The sequence below is a fragment of the Dasypus novemcinctus genome, chromosome 10 (assembly GCF_030445035.2).
Source record: "Dasypus novemcinctus isolate mDasNov1 chromosome 10, mDasNov1.1.hap2, whole genome shotgun sequence".
Classification (NCBI taxonomy): Eukaryota; Metazoa; Chordata; class Mammalia; order Cingulata; family Dasypodidae; genus Dasypus; species Dasypus novemcinctus.
This window is the reverse complement of record NC_080682.1, coordinates 51,000,077-51,018,254: the sequence shown is the minus strand read 5'-3', so window position 1 is coordinate 51,018,254 and position 18,178 is coordinate 51,000,077. Positions and strand designations below refer to the sequence as shown.

At 34.9% G+C, this 18,178-nt stretch overlaps 1 protein-coding gene across 29 annotated transcripts in view; it reads right to left on the bottom strand.

The window, feature by feature from the left end:
* Positions 1–18,178, bottom strand: part of LRRC4C (leucine rich repeat containing 4C) — a 1,388,209-nt gene that overhangs the window by 201,347 nt on the left and 1,168,684 nt on the right. For all 29 annotated transcript variants that reach the window (XM_058305525.2, XM_058305527.2, XM_058305549.1 and 26 more), the window contains one exon: positions 4,924–5,020. The gene's annotated coding sequence lies outside the window, so the exon portion shown is untranslated. The remainder of the gene's footprint in view (positions 1–4,923; positions 5,021–18,178) is intronic.

The following is an 18,178-nucleotide window of genomic DNA, read 5'->3' as shown; positions in this document are numbered from 1 at the left end:
TTTAAAATTTTAATCTTTTATTTATTTATTTTCTTTTTTTAATTGTATTTTTTGAAGATATATAGATCATAAAAAATGTTACATTAAAAAATATCAGAAGTTCCCACATACCCCACCTCCACTATTCCCATATCAACAAGTTCCTTCATTATTATGGACATCCATTGCATTTGGCGAATACATCTTGGAGCACTGCTGCACCACATGGATTATAGTTCACACTGTAGTTTACACTCTCCCCCAGTCCATTCAGTGGGTTATGGCAGGATATATAATGTCCAGTATCTGTCCCTGCAATATCATTTAGGACAACTCCAGGTCCCGAAAGTGCCCCCACCTCACATCTCTTCTTCCCTCTCCCTGCCCTCAGCAACTACCATGGCTACTTTCTCCATATCAATGCTACAATTTCTTCCATTACTAGTCACAATAGTTCTATAGTAGAATTATTATTATTACTTGAAACAAAAAACAGTGAGCATAAATAAACAATATAATTTTTATTATGTTTTTGCCCCTCCCCTCATATCTTTTACCATGCTGATGGTGACCACAACTCCTTAATTCTATGACCTATGACAAAGAGTAATTATGACTGTTACAGACTAAGACAATGAAAATGGGAGCCATGGCTCTGACCCAGTCCCAGAAAAATCTGATAGGTCCACAGGTCCAACCCCTTCCAAGACCTCTGGGGTAGAACCAATATAAATTATAAAGAGGTTGTGGGATATGTGTGGGTATTTAATGGGGGGAAGGGTTCACATCTTACACTTTGAAAAACATTTTCCTTAGTTTGCAATTTATTTCATTCTACAAGTTTACATAGTTCCATAACTATTTATTTTGGTTCAACTATAGTAAATATAGATATGCAAAAGAAAAAATCATAATCCTGTTATTCTTTTTAATCGTGCATGCATAATATAGATAATATGTAAATTTATTGATAATGCATTTTACATAATTTTCCATATGTAATGCTTGGTTCTTAGTCCTCTAATTTGATTTTTAAAATTAATAATAGTGGAGTGGGTGTAATAATAGTGGAGTTGAGCACCAGCCTTGCATATACGAGGTCCTGGGTTCAATGCCCAGTACTTCTTTTTTTTTCCCCAGTACCTTTAAAAAAAAAAAAGCAAAAATACTTTCCAAGATGACATAAACATATGTATTTTTAAAAAATGAATAATATATTGTGAATATATTCTCTTATCTATACATTCAGCATTAGCATTCAGCATATAGCATTAGCATGATTAATAACTATAGTATTCTATCAATAAAAATATTATAACAAATCCTTTATTGGTAGGTACTTAGCCTTTTTCCAATTTATTGTAACTGTTTGCAGTGCTACAATGATTATGCTTGTTCATACATTTTCATCCTTTTCCTGTTGATTTCTTTCAGATAAATCTTAGAAAGGGAATTGTTATGTCAGGGGCTGACACATTTTAAAGACTTTTGACATATCCTTCATACTGCTTTCCAGAAAAGTTACACCTGGTTACACTCTCAACAGCAGTTTATGAAAGTGCTCTTTCTCTGTACTCTTCCCACTGCCCAGTGTTTTAATTCACTTTTTAATTTAAAAAACAAGAAATAGGTATCCCATAGGGCTTGAGATCTCCCCGAATATGACTACATCAGATTTATGATGTAAAGATTTGTTAACCAAGGCCTGAGTCATGGGAATGTGGGCATGTTTGGTCTATTACCAAGAACTCAATGAATCAGATCTAATAACTATTTCAGTCACTACCAATACAGCCACATTTCAGAGACATTCTGAGTGGGAAAAAGCTATATATTTTCTTTAAAAAATTCCCTTGGATGTGATAATAGCAAATATTCTTTTAGTTCTCTTTAGATTGGGGCAATAATGTTGTTTCATTTGAAATTATGTATCTCATTTCAGACATTGGGGGATCTAATTTATAGATATGTTTCCTGAAATGCATGGAATTCTATTTGTTCATAAGTAAAAGTGTCAATCATAAAGAGCCACTGCAACTTACACATGTAGATGCCTACATATTGTATATGAAACAGGATCCTGACCAGATTATTTGGACGATGACTTGTTCTAAAATGTTGTTCTGTCCATTTAACCACATTTTAGAAGATGATAATTCTCAGTCCTTCTTTCTATTAGCAAGATAAGTCAGAATCAAACTTCATTATTACTGATAGGACCAATTCCTATTATGATAACAATCCAAATAGGATATAAATCTGTACGCCAGTGCTTACACATAACCCAAGGGCAAGAATTGTGATAGTCAAATGATTGGTTGCATTTTATGTTCACCCTTAAGATTATACTATAAATTTTTTACAAAAGGATTTTGCAAAAATTCCCTGAATATCCAAACATTCCTATAAAATCTTCAATGCCTTCATTTACCAACTGATTCTAACTATGATTAGGAATTTCATAAATCTTAAGACAAAATTAAAGTTAGAATGTTCCCACTATGATTTGATTTAATTATGTTGTGATTTATTGATGCCGAGATATCAGATAATCTTGCACTTCTGAGATAAGTTCTTTGTGATAAAGCATTTGTGAACGGATATAGCTTTCTTTTATGTTACAAGAATTTTTGTTTATATTTATTTGTTTTCATTTTGGTTTTTTAATCTGTTAAAAGAATAGTTTTATTAAGGTGTGGTCATATGAAGGCATGACTCATTCCAAAGTTGATGGCAAATGTATATTTTGGAACATATTCCTATACTCATAAATAATCTAACTATTCACTCATTCATTCAGGAATCAAACACTAAGTATCAGCAAGGAGTTTATGTTTGGGTCAACTTAATCTGAAGGAACCCTGAAATCTTACATTAGCTTTCTACGCTAGGATTTTTATTTGTTTCTTCCTAGACTAGGAGGCCCTACTGCCCTAGAACCAATTTTCCCCTCTTCAAAGATCTTTGCTTAATAAAGGATTTTTAGATTCCACTCTTCCAAGGCAGTCCCAATCTCTCTCCTTCCTTACTATTCAGCACATCTTTTTCTTCACTTCTGGGAGGAGATTTCCCTTTATGTAATGGTTGTACTTTTCCCAGGATCTAGTTGTACTAGGCGTCTAGTCTAGCATCCAGGCAGAAAGAAGCCAAGACCCCGAATACTAGAGCTGGCAACAGATTATACATCTGTCCCGCTTCTTTTCTAGATTCATACCTCCCTGTCAATAGTAGACATGCCAGCAAGTTCCTCAACGTGTGTATTTGTGGTCATACTTCCTGATTCAAAACTCTTCTATGTCTTCTATCTTGGCATTAAAATATCTTCAGTTTTCTCTACAAGACCTTGCATAAGAGTCCCTTTCCTCTTTCTTGGTTTCCTTAGTTGAAGCATCATTTCAGCCCCTCATGTCCAAGATCACAACACTACACAATTTTAACCTAAAGTGTTCTTGTTCCATACCTGAATAGGATAGATGAGAGAAATCAGGCTCCTCTTTTAAATATCTTATAGATAATAATACATAGAGATCCTTCCTAGTGGTAGCCCCTATATCTTTCTTGATGGTTAAGTCTTCTCCATGATATGTATTCTTAAGGGGAAGCTAAATCCAGATGCCTGATTGTCCAATATGGAAGCCAAATGATCCAATCTATTAGATTTTTCATTTTGCTGCTCTAGTAAGAAGAGGGAAAGTCATGAAAATTTGGCCAAATAAAGTAACCAAAAAAAACCACAACCTTTTTCTTGCATGACATTTAATCTCGGATGCAGAAACACAAATGTCAAAGAGGCAGTGCTCATTCATACTAGAGGCAGCCCTCAGTTAAGAATATCAACTGGGTCCTGAAACCAAGAGTGTCTACAGACATGTGGTTCTTAGTCCTGTATCAATTTTTTCTAGCTTTTCTTCAATCTTATGAGCTCTTTGTATCCTTTCAATCAATTCCTTTTCCTGGTTTTTTTAAAATTTTATTTTATTTTTTTATGGTTGGTTGGTTGTTCACCACCAAATGAATCCAAATAACATAATAGTTTATGAAATGAGAATTACAAAATCCCATTGAAACAAATACACTGAGGATTTAGCTAAGTTCACTTCCTACTAAATGAACTCTTCCCTCCATACCCTCTTTGCTAAATAATTTAATAATATGCCTCAAAGTAGAAAAATTGTGATATTTTTAATAAAGTAAAAAATACTAAGGGTCTGTGACAATACAAACAAAATATCCATTGTGATCCTGAAAAGACATTACTTCTAATAAGCAGTAGTTTAAACTTCTGTCCAGAAGCTTGCTTACTTCTTAAAATAGGAGAATCTCAGTGCTGTGACTGGCTTCTTCACACTTGAGTAATTATCTTAGTGTGCTTCTAGATTAAGAGAATCCTGATGCAGCCTCCAAAGAGCACATGGAAGGTTTCTCCCATGCTTAGTTGTGGTAGGGAAGAATACTTATTCTCCTTTTCTGTTTTTTTCCATGTGAACGAACCTCCATTATAATAAACCATCTGGCCTCTGTTTTCCCATTCACTCTGTCCTCTGCTTAGTCAGTAGAGTTGCTTCTTTGGTGAATTTAGGAGCAAGAATTTGTCACTTATAGTCTAACCCATTCATTCTTCCTTCATCTTTAGAGGGGGTTCCTGATAGGAGGATCCATTCGGGTCTGCTGTGCCACAGTGGAAATTTTATAGGGCAGGCCACAATAGCGCAGCACTTCCTGTGACTGTAAATCTATCTGTTGCTGGGGTTAAATGTTAGGAAGCCTATTTTTGCCACACACTGAAACAACATTCTTAGATATTACCTATCATTAGTCAGAGTAATATATAAATATTGATTTACTTATTAATTGGGTTTGACTTATTGAATGTAGAATTGTTCCAAACTTAGAGAGCAAACAGGGAAGCCTCAAGAGAGCAGATTAGTGGTATGTGGGACTTACCTTATTTGAATTCCCCCAACAGGTGTTGATATTCCTGAGAAAATCCGAAGATGTTAAAGAAGTGCTCTGGACTATTGCAGATGATATTTCTTCACTCCTGGATGAAAACAACACAAATATCATATTTTAAAATCATACTATACAAATGAGAACAAAGTTAGGGCCAGACTTTCCTACCCGTAATACCTTCTTAATAGAATTTAATAATTGGAAATGGCAGAATATTAATTTTTCTAATAAAATATATATTTGCTTTAGTTTACCTTCCCTAGATTTGCTGCTCTTTCATTTCTTTGTCAATGCTCATTACATTGTAGTACTGAAAGGTGTCTTGAGAACTTTATTGGGGAAGATTTTTCTCCATAAATAGCTTTTGTGTATAAATTTGAGAGACTTCCTTGATCTTAGCTCATACCTCTGGCCATAAGCTCAAAATTATAGATAATTATCCAGTATTTACCTTAACCCTAATGGCCAAACAGATACTAAAGAATTAAAAAATAGATACTGTAATTTGAGATTTCTCAGTTTCATATAGCAATGAAGAAAATACATAAATGCAAACATTGACTTGAGAATTAGAATTGGATTCAATTTATAATCCTACCATAATTAGCCAAGCAATTTTGGACAAGTGTGCAAATCACTCTGAGTCTGTCCACATATAAAACAAAGGGCTTTATATAAAATTGCCTCTAAGTTTTCTTTAATCTTCCAGATTCTGTGAAAATGTTCCATCTAAGACCACAGCTTGATGTAGGTAGAATGATCAGGAAGAATTTGTGGTAGCAAATCTCTCTTGAGTTTGGATAAAACCTGAAATTTTATAAATATATTGTATATCTCAATTATTGGCCTCTTTCTGTGCTGGCAACTAATTACTGGTAGGTAAATGATACTGACGTGACTGTAATCAATTAATTTGTGGTTCACCTATTGATTTGAAAAACCTCTGAAATTTAGTAAAACGTGATTTCTAATCCACAGGAGTCATAACCTGTTTCGGCACACTTCATCATCTATCTAGCCTTAATTTGGAAGAATTTGGAATCTGACAGAACTTGAGAAACCATAGGCAAATTGTGAGATAACTTACAGAATTTGGCATGATATCATGACTTTTGCCTCAGCTATCTTCCAAGGAAAAACATATTTCTGGGGGAAATATTCATATCTAACTGTTGTTTCATATGTTTCCATCTTACAAAAACAACGTTTCCTAAAATTGAGAATTGAATGAAAGCTAACTACGTTCAACGGGAAATTTAAAGTCATATTTTTGTTGTTGTTATTGTTAGAATAATGGAGAATATTGTTAGATTGATGGAGATTAATTTAAGCAAGTACTGTGTTACACTAGGTTAAACACTACATTTTTTTTACAAATTGAGCCTCATAATTATCCTGTGATAATTTTGAACTATGATTTCTATTTTACAGGTGAAAAAAATTAGAGGCTTAATCATTTTTCCCAGAGCTGGCAGAGTTGGCAGGTTTGTTTGACCACAAATCCCACACTCCATACTATGTTATATTCTCTGACGGTGAAGCTGGTTGGACGCACCTAGGTTAGTAGATCTTCATTCATAAGAGGTTCTGTCAGGCCTATATGTCTCAGTCTCTGAATGCATCATTTCATATTCATCTTTTGTTATATGAAGGCCTTGCCTTATTTCTCTCCAAGATTCTGACTTTTGTATTTCATTTCTAAATTCAGGGAAACAGAATGATATTTTTCCATCTCTAAATTTGAGTTTTCTGCCTGGTATTTAGCAGGCTTCATAGAAAAATTTTTGATAGCAGGATTCTTCCTTCAGAGGCGTCTTGCTTAGTACGGAGAACTGAACTAGGTGGGGCCGCCTGCACTGGCATTGGCATACACTGTGGTGGGTGATTGTGAAGAGAAGAACCAGGCAGAGGGTTGGTTGATTAGAACAAAGTGAATCCTATTGTTTATAGATTTAGAGAATGTAGGGCTGGGAGATGCCCCACAAATCAATGAGTTCAAATTCCACATGGTATAGGTGAAGGAAATAAAAGGTGTTCCTGGACTGGAAACCAGGTTTCTGGAAATTATCCCCCACCCAGCTTCTCAGTAACAGCTCCTAATCTTCAGTTGTATTTTTATGCACATCTCTTAAAAGTGAAATTTACTGCTCTAGGCTTGCATGTAAAGGTGACATTGTGAAGTAGAAGACCTTGAAGTCAGGACAGCCTCAGTTCAGGGGCAGTAACATCATTTCCTGGGTGTGTGACTTGAGGAAAGTGACTTAATCTGTCCATGCATCAGTTTCCTAATCTATAAAGCAGGGTAATGAGAAAAGCCCCTCCAGAGGCTGCTTTGAGGATTGAATAGGTAACTTGTAAAAAACTCTTTGGTAACTTTTATAAAGTACAGCATCTGACACAGAGTAAGCATGCAAAAATTTACAGGTATTACTACTGCCATCATCATCTTTATAGTTTTCTTTATGTAAGCCTCATCTAACAGTAAATGTTATTGTGTTTTCTTTTTAAATAAGGAAATGTATGTCCCAGTGAAAGGAGATTATGGCTGAAGAACTAACAAAAGACTGAAGTAACCAGCGTGGTCATGGGATTTTAGTTTTCTCATAAGTGAAATGGGAAAGGCACTAATCACTATACATACTTAAAATTAAATGTTCAATGCTCTAAAAGAATAGTGATCTTTTGGCTCAGTACTGTCCAAATCAATTGTGCTCAAAGACAGAGCTTCTCATAGCTCAATTTCTTCAGGTTTTAAACTATTTGTAACTAAACAAATACTTTTCTATGACTGAAAGAAAAATAAAAAGCAACAACAACAAAAAACAAAAATCAAAGAGCAAACTTTACGTTTTTTCCGTAATGATAAATTGATAGAAGGTATGTTCATTTAGATTCTGGTGTTAGAGAACTCAGTTATGTGACGTTCATACAAAAATAGTCCCAGATCAATACAACATGTTTTAAATTTACATTAACATTTAAATTAATGAGAAGCTCTATGTGAATTATGGAGCTTTAGATGTTTAGGACTATGTCTCTTCTTGCCAACTTGGAAAAGAGTCTATTGACTCACCTTCTCAGACTCATAAACAGCTTCCAGACTTTATGTGTTTCCTGTGCCAGAAATTTTTCAGGCTGGTGAAGCCTGCCATATTGACATCACCAGGGAATGAATTTGGCCTTATCCATAAAAGATGTAAAATGCTTCCAGTAACTGCATACAGCTACCCTGAAACGCAGTTTGCCATAGATTATTGTTAGGACTGGGGATGCTTTGGAATCAGAGCTTCTTTTTTTTCCACTATGGTTTTATTGAAAAATATATCCAGAGCACCTACTATGGATGGAGGACTGTGCTAAAACAACACAGATCCTATCTCAAGAAACTCATAGTCTAGTGAAAAATACAGCCAACTATATAAATAATTATAGGATAATATGACATGCTCTATGATAAAAAAGAAAGTACATACTGGAGGGTATCAGACTGAATCAGCCTGGAAGAGAATCAAGAACAGCCTTCTGAAGAAACAATACTTGAAAGACACGTTGGCATTAGAGAGTCAAAGAAGAACAGAAGATCAAACCAGTTAGAAGGTAGAGCCGGTAAAAGTGTCTGACAACTTCCCTTCCATGAACAAGAAATTCAAAATGGTTAAAGCTGAGGTGGGGTGACTATGCAAGTGTGATTGTAATAAGTTAACATAAATGGTTAGTTTAAGCAGGAAAAGTGCATGAACAATCTGAGAAGCCATGCTAAGAAATTTGCACACCATCTTTAAAATGCTGCAGATGCAGAGGTCGGGGTGGGTGTTAAGTGGACTTGATTTAAGAAATATAACCCTGGAAATGACATGGAGCATAGATTGAAAGTGAGCAGTTCTTTGTACGTAACCTTGTCAGCCTTTAGGCACTGCTAAAACAGTTGTCAACTAAGCCCTAGTAAATCCCTGCTGGAATTCATATAATGCCAGATACAGGACACAGGTGGAAGAAGTCAAAGAAACTCGGCAATTCCAGCTCTCAAGGCTTCTCTGATGAATGTAAAGTGATATGGGGCAATGAGAGAGCAAGATTAGCCTGTGGTACTCTCATTTATTTTTCATATTTTGCATTATTTTTTGGGGGAAATTCATATAATGTAAAATTAACCATTTAGCAATTCACATAAATTACCATTTAATTCACATACAATTAATCAGTTTAACAACTCTGTAGCAGTCAGTACATTCAAAATTTTGTGCAACCACTTCCATCTAGTTCCAAAATATTTTCTTCATCCCAGAGGAAACCTCATACCCATTAACCAGTTGCTCTACATTTTCTCCTTTCCTCAGCCCCTAGTAATCACCATAGTCACTCATTTTGGCAAAAAATATTTACTGAGTACAAACAGTGGCCAGGACAGAATTAGGTACTATGATAGAGTGGTGAATAAGAGAGGCATGGTTCCTGCTGTCAAGAGGTCTACATTCTAGTGAGAGAAGATGGGAAAGAACAATTAAACAGGTAATATTTACGGATTATGTTAGGAAGTAGGACAAGGTCAGTCACAGTGTTGCTTAGCTGTGATAAGTTCTGACCCAGGATTCACTGGAGTCAAATCCCAGCTCTGCCATTTTCCCAGAGCATATCATTACTATTATCTGAAGTAAAAGTTTAAGAAAGCAAGAGATATATAGCCAAAAAAGAATACATTTGCATTCTTATCTGTTCAATGATACAGTACAATAAATCTACATATTATGTTTTGTTTTTAATATTTGCTTTTAGCTCTTGGCAATAGCTAAAGTTATTGACAAGTTGCATGTACATATCAAATCATGTAATCAGATTTTCTCTCATACTTCTCTAAGGCAGGCCATAGTAGTCAACCATCGAAATCACTCTTGTTGAACCAACTTTTAACAATTGAGATATAGGAAATTTCCTGAGGTTTTATGAGATATAGGAAATTTCCTGAGGTTTGGAGAAATTAATAATCCCTGGGGCACCTGGAAAGCAGCACCCTCTTGTTGTTTTCCAGAGAGGAATAACCTTCAGAATTATTTCTGTCACAAATTTAAAAAGAGGAGAGAAGAGAAATCCATTCAAATACAGAATATTTTATGGGCTATTTAGCTTCATGAATGTGAAAGATGTGATTGGCAATAGCAGTGGGAGAAGGGGACCCACAAAACTCTCTGCACTAAATACAGCTTCTTTTCATTTAGTATATTAATATATTTTAAGATTTTATGGTGCCATTTCTATAGTTTAATAAGAACAAACACGACCTAAATAGAAGGCTATTGGTGTTTAGGGAAAACTGAAAAACAGAACTCTGGTGAGCTAAAAAGTAAGTTTAGGGAAAAGGGACCATGAGTGAACAAAAAATGCTACTTTTTCCAAGAGGGATTGATTCTGTATTCCACATGTTCTCATTATGTATTCTGCTAGTAGCACAAGGAATTGAAACTAACAGTTAATTCTGTAAAGAGACGGTGCAACATTAAGATTTAATTAAGCCTTGTTTTACTTGGGCAAGTTAGCCATGCACTGATGTCACTGGAGAACAGAGCCCAACATTGCGATGACTAGCAGCATAAAGACATGTAGCTGAAATGCCATTACACGTGGTTAATGTAAACAAGACGAGGAGAGCAACTGGGAGGGTGTAATGAACTGAAACCATGTCATGTGAGCTATGCTTTAAGGACACGAGGGTGTTCAGCCTGTAGAAAGGAAACAGATTTTGAGGACATCGGACAGGACTCAGGGGGCTCTGTGCTTTGGATATGCTAATAAAATTGTTTTGTGTACTTCAAGGGAAAAAGAACAAGATCAAAGTGTTAATTGACAGGGAATATAATTTCAGGTTAACAGAAGAAAATTTCTAGTGGTCAAAACTATCCAAGGCTGGGTTATTCTGCTTTTGATGGTAGTGAATTCATAACCCTTTGAGGTATTCACATATAGGCTACAAAGCCACTTGGTAGTTACTTGCTAATTTTATACAGTATCATTCTAAAAATCTAATGAGCTATGCCAGTTTAGTGTTAGCTTGAAGAGGTAGTTGCATATACTCTCATTCTAAGAATCCAACAAGTTATGCTAGTTTGGTGTTAGATTGAAGAGGCAGTTGAATTATGAATGTATATGAATTGTAGTTTTTTATGTAATAGTGTGAGATGGGACTACCAACCTTGGCTCGGGTATATAATATATGAATTAACAATAGAGACACAGTTCTTCTGATGATGTTTTCTCTACATCATGTAACCTTTGAAAATTGAAACACTCTGTAGTATTACATCTTTTTATATATTGATGATTAAGTGTGAATTAAGTTACCTGATTTTTCTTTTTAACGTCCTTTCTTTCCTGGACCTCGACTCCCAACCTCTTATCACTTCTCATTCTCCAGCCTGACAAAACTGAAGAACATCTAGTTTCCCTAATACATCATCCTCTTCCATATGATTGTTCATAGACTAGAGTTTTCTGCTCTGTACACTAGACAACCTTTGAGTTGTTCTTGAAAGTTTAGCTCCATCATCACTTTCTCATGTCTGCTAGACAGAATTGTCTCTTCATCCTTTGTTCCCATTATATCATATACATATATCTTTACCATAGCAGTTATCAAGCCATACCATTTATTTACATTTATTTCTCCCTATTAAACTGTTAAGTTATTTAAAGACAGGGACCATTTTTATCACACATAAATATTTATTGAATGAACTAATACATTAATAGGTAGCTGGATGAATAGCTGGACTGATGACATATGCTAGCATCTAAAGGAATCTGAATGTATGATAGGTGCTGGATTTTAAATGAAAATATATGTAGAAAATGAAGGCCCTCAGAAAAAGCAAACTTTAAAAGAATTTGTTTGTGGCCTCCTCCTCCTGCTGGAATATTTGTCCCTTACGTTTATTTTCTCTTGGTAGGTAAACAGAATTATTCTGGTGGGTAATTATTATATATGCATTTGTAAGCATTAATTATTCATATATATGTGCATATATATATATATATATATATGAAATATAAAAAAACAAATGGAAAGAAAACTTGCTTAGCTAATGTCATTACATCCACCTTGGTTCAATATGGAAAAGCCTAGCTCGCATTTGTGATTGCTGTGTTTTGGGATGTATGGAGAGAAAGCCACTGGGGATCTTATTTCATTTTATACTGAGTGGCACTTATCGTGCTTTTAAAGGTCTTTGGGTAAGGAGTTACATGACTTCTAAATATTAAGTCCATGGCTACTGGGAGCATTTGCCTTATTGCTAAGGACACAGGTGAAACATGATAATGAAAGCTTTAATAATGATTTCATAAGACATTGACAAGAAAATCATGCTACTGGGCACTATTATCCATAAGGATAGTAGACTAGAGTTTAGGAAAATAAGTTGAGGACTTAATGAAACATTTTAAGAGCAGTTTGTATCAGGGCTTCACAGCATTACAGCACCAAATGTGAGAAGGGGAGGAAGGTAATTACATTTTATTTTGTTACTCACATGCTCTCTCATTGGAAGGGTGAATTCATAATTGTTTTGTGGTTACGTGAAAGAATCCAGAAATAATAAGCACATTAATTAACAAAACATTAAGCAGAATATTGAAGTCATCAAATAAATATACACATACATCATACATGTGTACCCACATGCATATGTACATACATATGCATAGAAGGAAGACAACTAGCCAGCAGAGAATGAGTTATAATAAAGCATCAAAACAGGAGGGGTGTCTCAATATGTTACCTTCCTTCCCTCCCTCACTCTTCTCCCCCTTCCTTTCATTCTTCCATTTTCTATTTCAGTGTCTTCTCTGATACAGATGCAGTAATTACATCATAGCTACTGACAACCCCTTGTAATTACAAGTGAAAATACTTTTCTTCTCTCTCCAGATTTAAAAGAATTGACTCTTTTTAAGTCCAAAACTTTTAAGAAGGTTTATATTAATGACATATAATTCAATGATTCAATGTCTTTCAATGCCTCAATTCCCAGCAAAGTTATGAGAGAAAAACAACTGCATATATAACTACTGCAATCAGCAGGATAAGAGTAATTTGGCCACTGGAAATCAGATAAATAACTGAAATTGCTCAGTTGGTAATTATCAATATCCTTTGAGAATTGTCATTCAGTTAATTAGTAAACCAGAATCTGGTTGGTCCACAAATTCCCATATATTCATAACTAATTAGGCAACTGTAGGATTATCACTCATAAATAACATGATTGTTATTATTTATAAAATATACAAGCAAGAAATCTAAGACCTTTCTAAACTGAAACCTTTTATATACAACAGTTCCTCAAAATTGCTCTTGTTTACTGTGCTAAAATATTATAGGTTTAACACCCATTATCATATACACAGAGTTCAGGATGTGACCTGTGTCTGTTGTGGAAGATTTACTTTACTCATATTGAGAAAGAGGTGGTTTTTTGTGAATGACATTTAAAACCATATCACAAAAATAGATTTTTGAAATAGAATGTAGGCTTAAGATTTCTCCTTCAGTCTATAAACCCTACACATAAGTGCTCTCTTATTGGGATGTAAGATTGGATGGTATACCTGCAGCAAGGAAGATCTTACTTTTTATGAGCAAGCCCATCCAAAATAGAATGGACATGTCTAACCGTTTGCAATCTCTTACATAGTCATTCATTCAGTATATGTCTAGACTAGCAGAGTGTAAAGTGGTTAAGAACATGAGTTCTGAATCCAGACAGCCTGGCTTCAAAACTCTACTCCAAGTCTTCTTAACTCTGTGAACTCTTGAAAGTTTTTCAACTTGTTGGCACCTCATAAGCCCTACCTTTAAGTATTTAAAATGTGGACAAAAATAGCACTCACCACATAGAGTTGTTTTATGGGTTGAGTATTACTGATCAAATATACAGACCAGTGCCTGGAACATATTAAGTTCCATATGAATATAAGGATGATATCTACCATGTGCTAGGCATTGTCCTAGGTGATAAGATATAATAGCATTCAAATCAAAGCCCTGCCTCTTTGAAATTTACTTTCTAATGTGAGCAACTATGGTAGAGCCTTGCAAGCTATTCACCAAATTTCTCTCTTCTTCTTTTAGACCCATAGTTGAACTACATATCCCAGTCTTCCTTATGGTGATGTGTGGCTATAGGCCTGAGTTCTGGCCAAAGGATTGTAAAAGGAAGTGAAGTGTTATTTTTAGGTCTGGCTCATAAATATTTTCCATACGCCATTCCTTTGCTCTTCTCTTGGCTACATAGACATGCTGAGGATGAATATGAAAACACTGCTTCTAGATGTCAGCCTGGGGCTGTGAATGACTGTGTGGAGCAGGTACTCAGCCCCACCTCCTGCTGCCACTGATATCTGAACTTCATACAAACAAGGACAATAATCATATATAGTATTGTACTTCTGAAAATCAAGGCATATCTTTTACAGCACTAACACTACCTTAATTAATACAGAGAGTAAGTAAGCAAATAAATGTGCAACATAACATCAGCTAGCACTAGGTACCATAGGAAATCAAGTAGGGCACAGGAGTAAAGAACGGAAACAGGGTCATCAGGGAAGTCCTCACTGAGGAGGGAATAGGAGGACAGAGATTTGAATAAATGAGGAAGCCAGTCATATGAATAGCAATGGAAAGAGCACTCCAAGCAAAGAGAATGGCAAGAGCAAAGGCCCCCAGTGGGGTGTGCTTGGAATTTCAAAATTTCATCAGAAAACCAGTGTGGGCTGGAGCTAAGTAGGAAATGAGGTCAGAAGCAACCAGAGAAGAGAACTGTAGGACTTCACAAACCACAGTAAAGATGATGAGTTTTATTGGTTGGAAGGTTTTGAATAGAAAAATGACACCAGCACAAAATCTATTTACATTTTAAAATAATAATCACCCTGACTTTTGTGTAGGGGCTTGGATTAGAGGATAAATAAAAGCTCGGGTTTCAGTTATGAAGCTATATCAGTAGCTCTGAAAACAACAGAATGGTGACCCCCAGGCTTCTCATTACAATGATTTTTATTCATAGAACATTTGTCCATTCATTATCTTTAAAAGTTTATATATCTTTCACTATCGTGGTTACCTCTTCCCCAAGAAACGCTTGAGTTTGACATAATCTCTTCTCAATTCAGCAAGAATTAAATGTCATTCTCTAGATACGCTCCACAATTCACAAATCTTAGCTTCCTGAAGCTAGACATTATAATATTCTGTAATTCATCAAACTGTAGGAAATCTTATTTTATGTTTTCTACTCTTAAACTCAATCATATTCATTTTATATTTTTGTAATTGATACTTTGAGGCAAAATCAGTTCTTTTTTTAAGCTATGAACTCTTTATTTTTAATTTCTATTTTGAAAACCTATACAACACAAAATTCAAAATACAAAAATTCAAAACAAAGCTATGTAACTTAGTTATTGACTATATTTTCTGTACATATGTGTGGCTTTTTGGAAACTCAGCTTGACTTCTTTCCCTCACAATGATTTGGTCCTGGTCTTCTAAGAACATGTTCTAAAATGAGTAAATAAATTTGAAGTGGGAAAAAAAGGGTCCTACAATCAAATATATTTTAAAATCATTGAACTAAAGAAACTTAATCAGATCCCATATTTCCAGGGCATCAGATCCTATTTCTGTTTTTATGTGTCATGACTTTCTGTGAGGTTAGATAATATTTGGAGTATTTCTCAAAATTAATTGACTATAGGAGCGCCTCACCAAACCCTTTGCTTTTAATAGACCATTGCAAGGAGCTAAACTTCTCCTAAACACATGCTTCTAGAGGACAGTATTTTCATAAATTTTAATCTGATGTGATCCAAAAACAACAAATTGTATGACAAAAAAATTAAGTTTTGAAATGGTTATAATGACTACCTGTTTATATATCCTCAGAAAAATTTCCCTTCACAATAATAGGATGATTAAATCATGTGAAAGTGATTTCTATAATGGGAACTACACTAGGGAAATGGCTAAACTTCCTCCAGAGGTCTGTATAGTATGGGCATGAATCTCATCTAGTCAGAGTTAACCTCATTCAAAATGAAACTTGGGGGACTCTGACAGATAAAAAGTTTGGTGCTATTTCTAGCCACTAGATTACATATAAAGAGGCTCCTGACGTTAGAGATTTGCAATATTGTAGAGATGTGACTCTTCCTGTCACTTAGGGGCCTCCAGGAAGTCACAGATGACTGCTGTTTGCTGGGAGTATGTGTTCACCCTTTTCTTATTCCAGTTTCAAGATGAGAAGCCAGTTACAAATGACCAGAGGGTGTTTTCGCACCATTTCCTCCTCTTTATTAAAGTAGACGTCACAGTCCAAGTGTGACAGGTAGTGTTGTGGCACATTGGAGTCATCCCAGGAACATATTATCTAACTCTGTAGGAGCTGGAAACTTTAGATTGGTACAGAATTGATAGACGTGGCTTTGCCTCTGGCAATCTCTTTGTATCCAGAAAAGAAGGTCGTGGTCAGATGTGCTATATTTTCTTTAGACACTTTACAGTGGCCGCTCCAAACTAGAGAGTGCTTTATCTTTCCATAAAGTAATGAAAATAGCATGAGTTTTAAAAATATTCCCTCCCAATTCCATATTTATTAGTTGGACAAAGTGCTTAATATAGGCAGTCCCTTTTTGTTTTCATCTTTAGAATGGGCAGAAATTAAGAATATCAACCTAATTCATGAGGCTGTTGTGTAGATCAAAGTGATATCAAATTAATAATAATTTAGAAAATAAGTCTTGTAGAGTAGGTGCTTTACAGTATTGTTCTCTGTCCTACCTCAAAGCATAGAACAGCAACTTGCATGAGGTATGCATCCAATATACTTTTAATAATATGAACTGAACATATTGAATATACCAAAGGTCTTTTTATTGCATGTCCAAATATTGACAAAGTTACCGGTTTTTAGAAAAAACTTTCTATTTATCGTAAAATGCTGCTTTTAATATAGGAAATGTCATAGGTAATGAGCTGGATAGTTGAAAAGACCTTGTTAATAATTATGTTAATATGCTTCTCCCTTATAATGTGAATTTCTCTGAAGAACAATAATAAGGATAACTCCTTTTTTTGGATAAGTGAACACATCAAAGATGATTTTAATACCTTGAATAAAAAGGTAACTGACATTTACTTTGGCACACATGATTCCCAGAGAGTAAAAATCTAAAGAATGCTTTGGTGTATGGCTTTCATCGCACCTCCTTATGGCGCTTAAAATGAATTACTGGATATTTTAATTGAGAAGCAATTTTCCATTGCTCTACTACATTTTTATTTTCCTGAGCAACTCTCTGCTTCACCCCCCTATCCCATCTTCCCAAGTATGTGGTTATTTTTACTCTATATCTTGTTTTCCAGCCTATAAAACTAATGGCTAACGGAATGACTGTATAGGAAATTCTTGTTTCTCTTTTGTTCCCATGACCAGAAACATGAGAAGTTTCACCCTTGGTCCAGTATAGAGTTCAAGACTTTATTATCATTGTTTGCATACGATGCCTATAAGAAACAGGGAAAAATGGGAAATAAAACATTGCATCTAGGATATAATCACACAATTACTCTTTCTCACTTAAGTTGTTTAAAATTGTTTTTCTCTAAATACTTTCTGATTCAGAAATATGTATGACAGAGGGGTAGGAAGGCACAAAGAGAGGATCGTAAGGCTAAATGTTCCTATTTAGTTATCACCATTACAATATACATAAACCAGAACAAATACAATGCAAATAATAATAGTCATTTATTGTCTGCTTACTATTTGCCAGACATTGTGACAAGTGCACTGTAACACTCATATAATTTTCACAGTGTCACAATATAGGAATTTTATTTCTTATTTTTCCAAAAAGGAAAAATGTAGGTCAGAGAGTTTAGCCAACTCATGCAATATCAAGTCTGTTAATATCTTGTCTGTTAACTCCAGTTCCCTTCTTTATGGACAAATGAGAATGGTCTTTTATCTTGGATACAGAATGTAAGACAGAAAAGCAAGGGAAATGTATTTTAAATTGCAAAAGCCAGGAATGAAGTGCATCGAGTGACTTCCCTATGATGGGAGATTTGAAGGTCAAGATTTTACCAGTGAGGATCAATTCACAAATTCATATGTTTCTATTAGATTTCAAATTCTTCTGGTTAATGTAGCAGAAAACAAACTAAGGAACCTTGAACTTGCGAAAGCTCCGT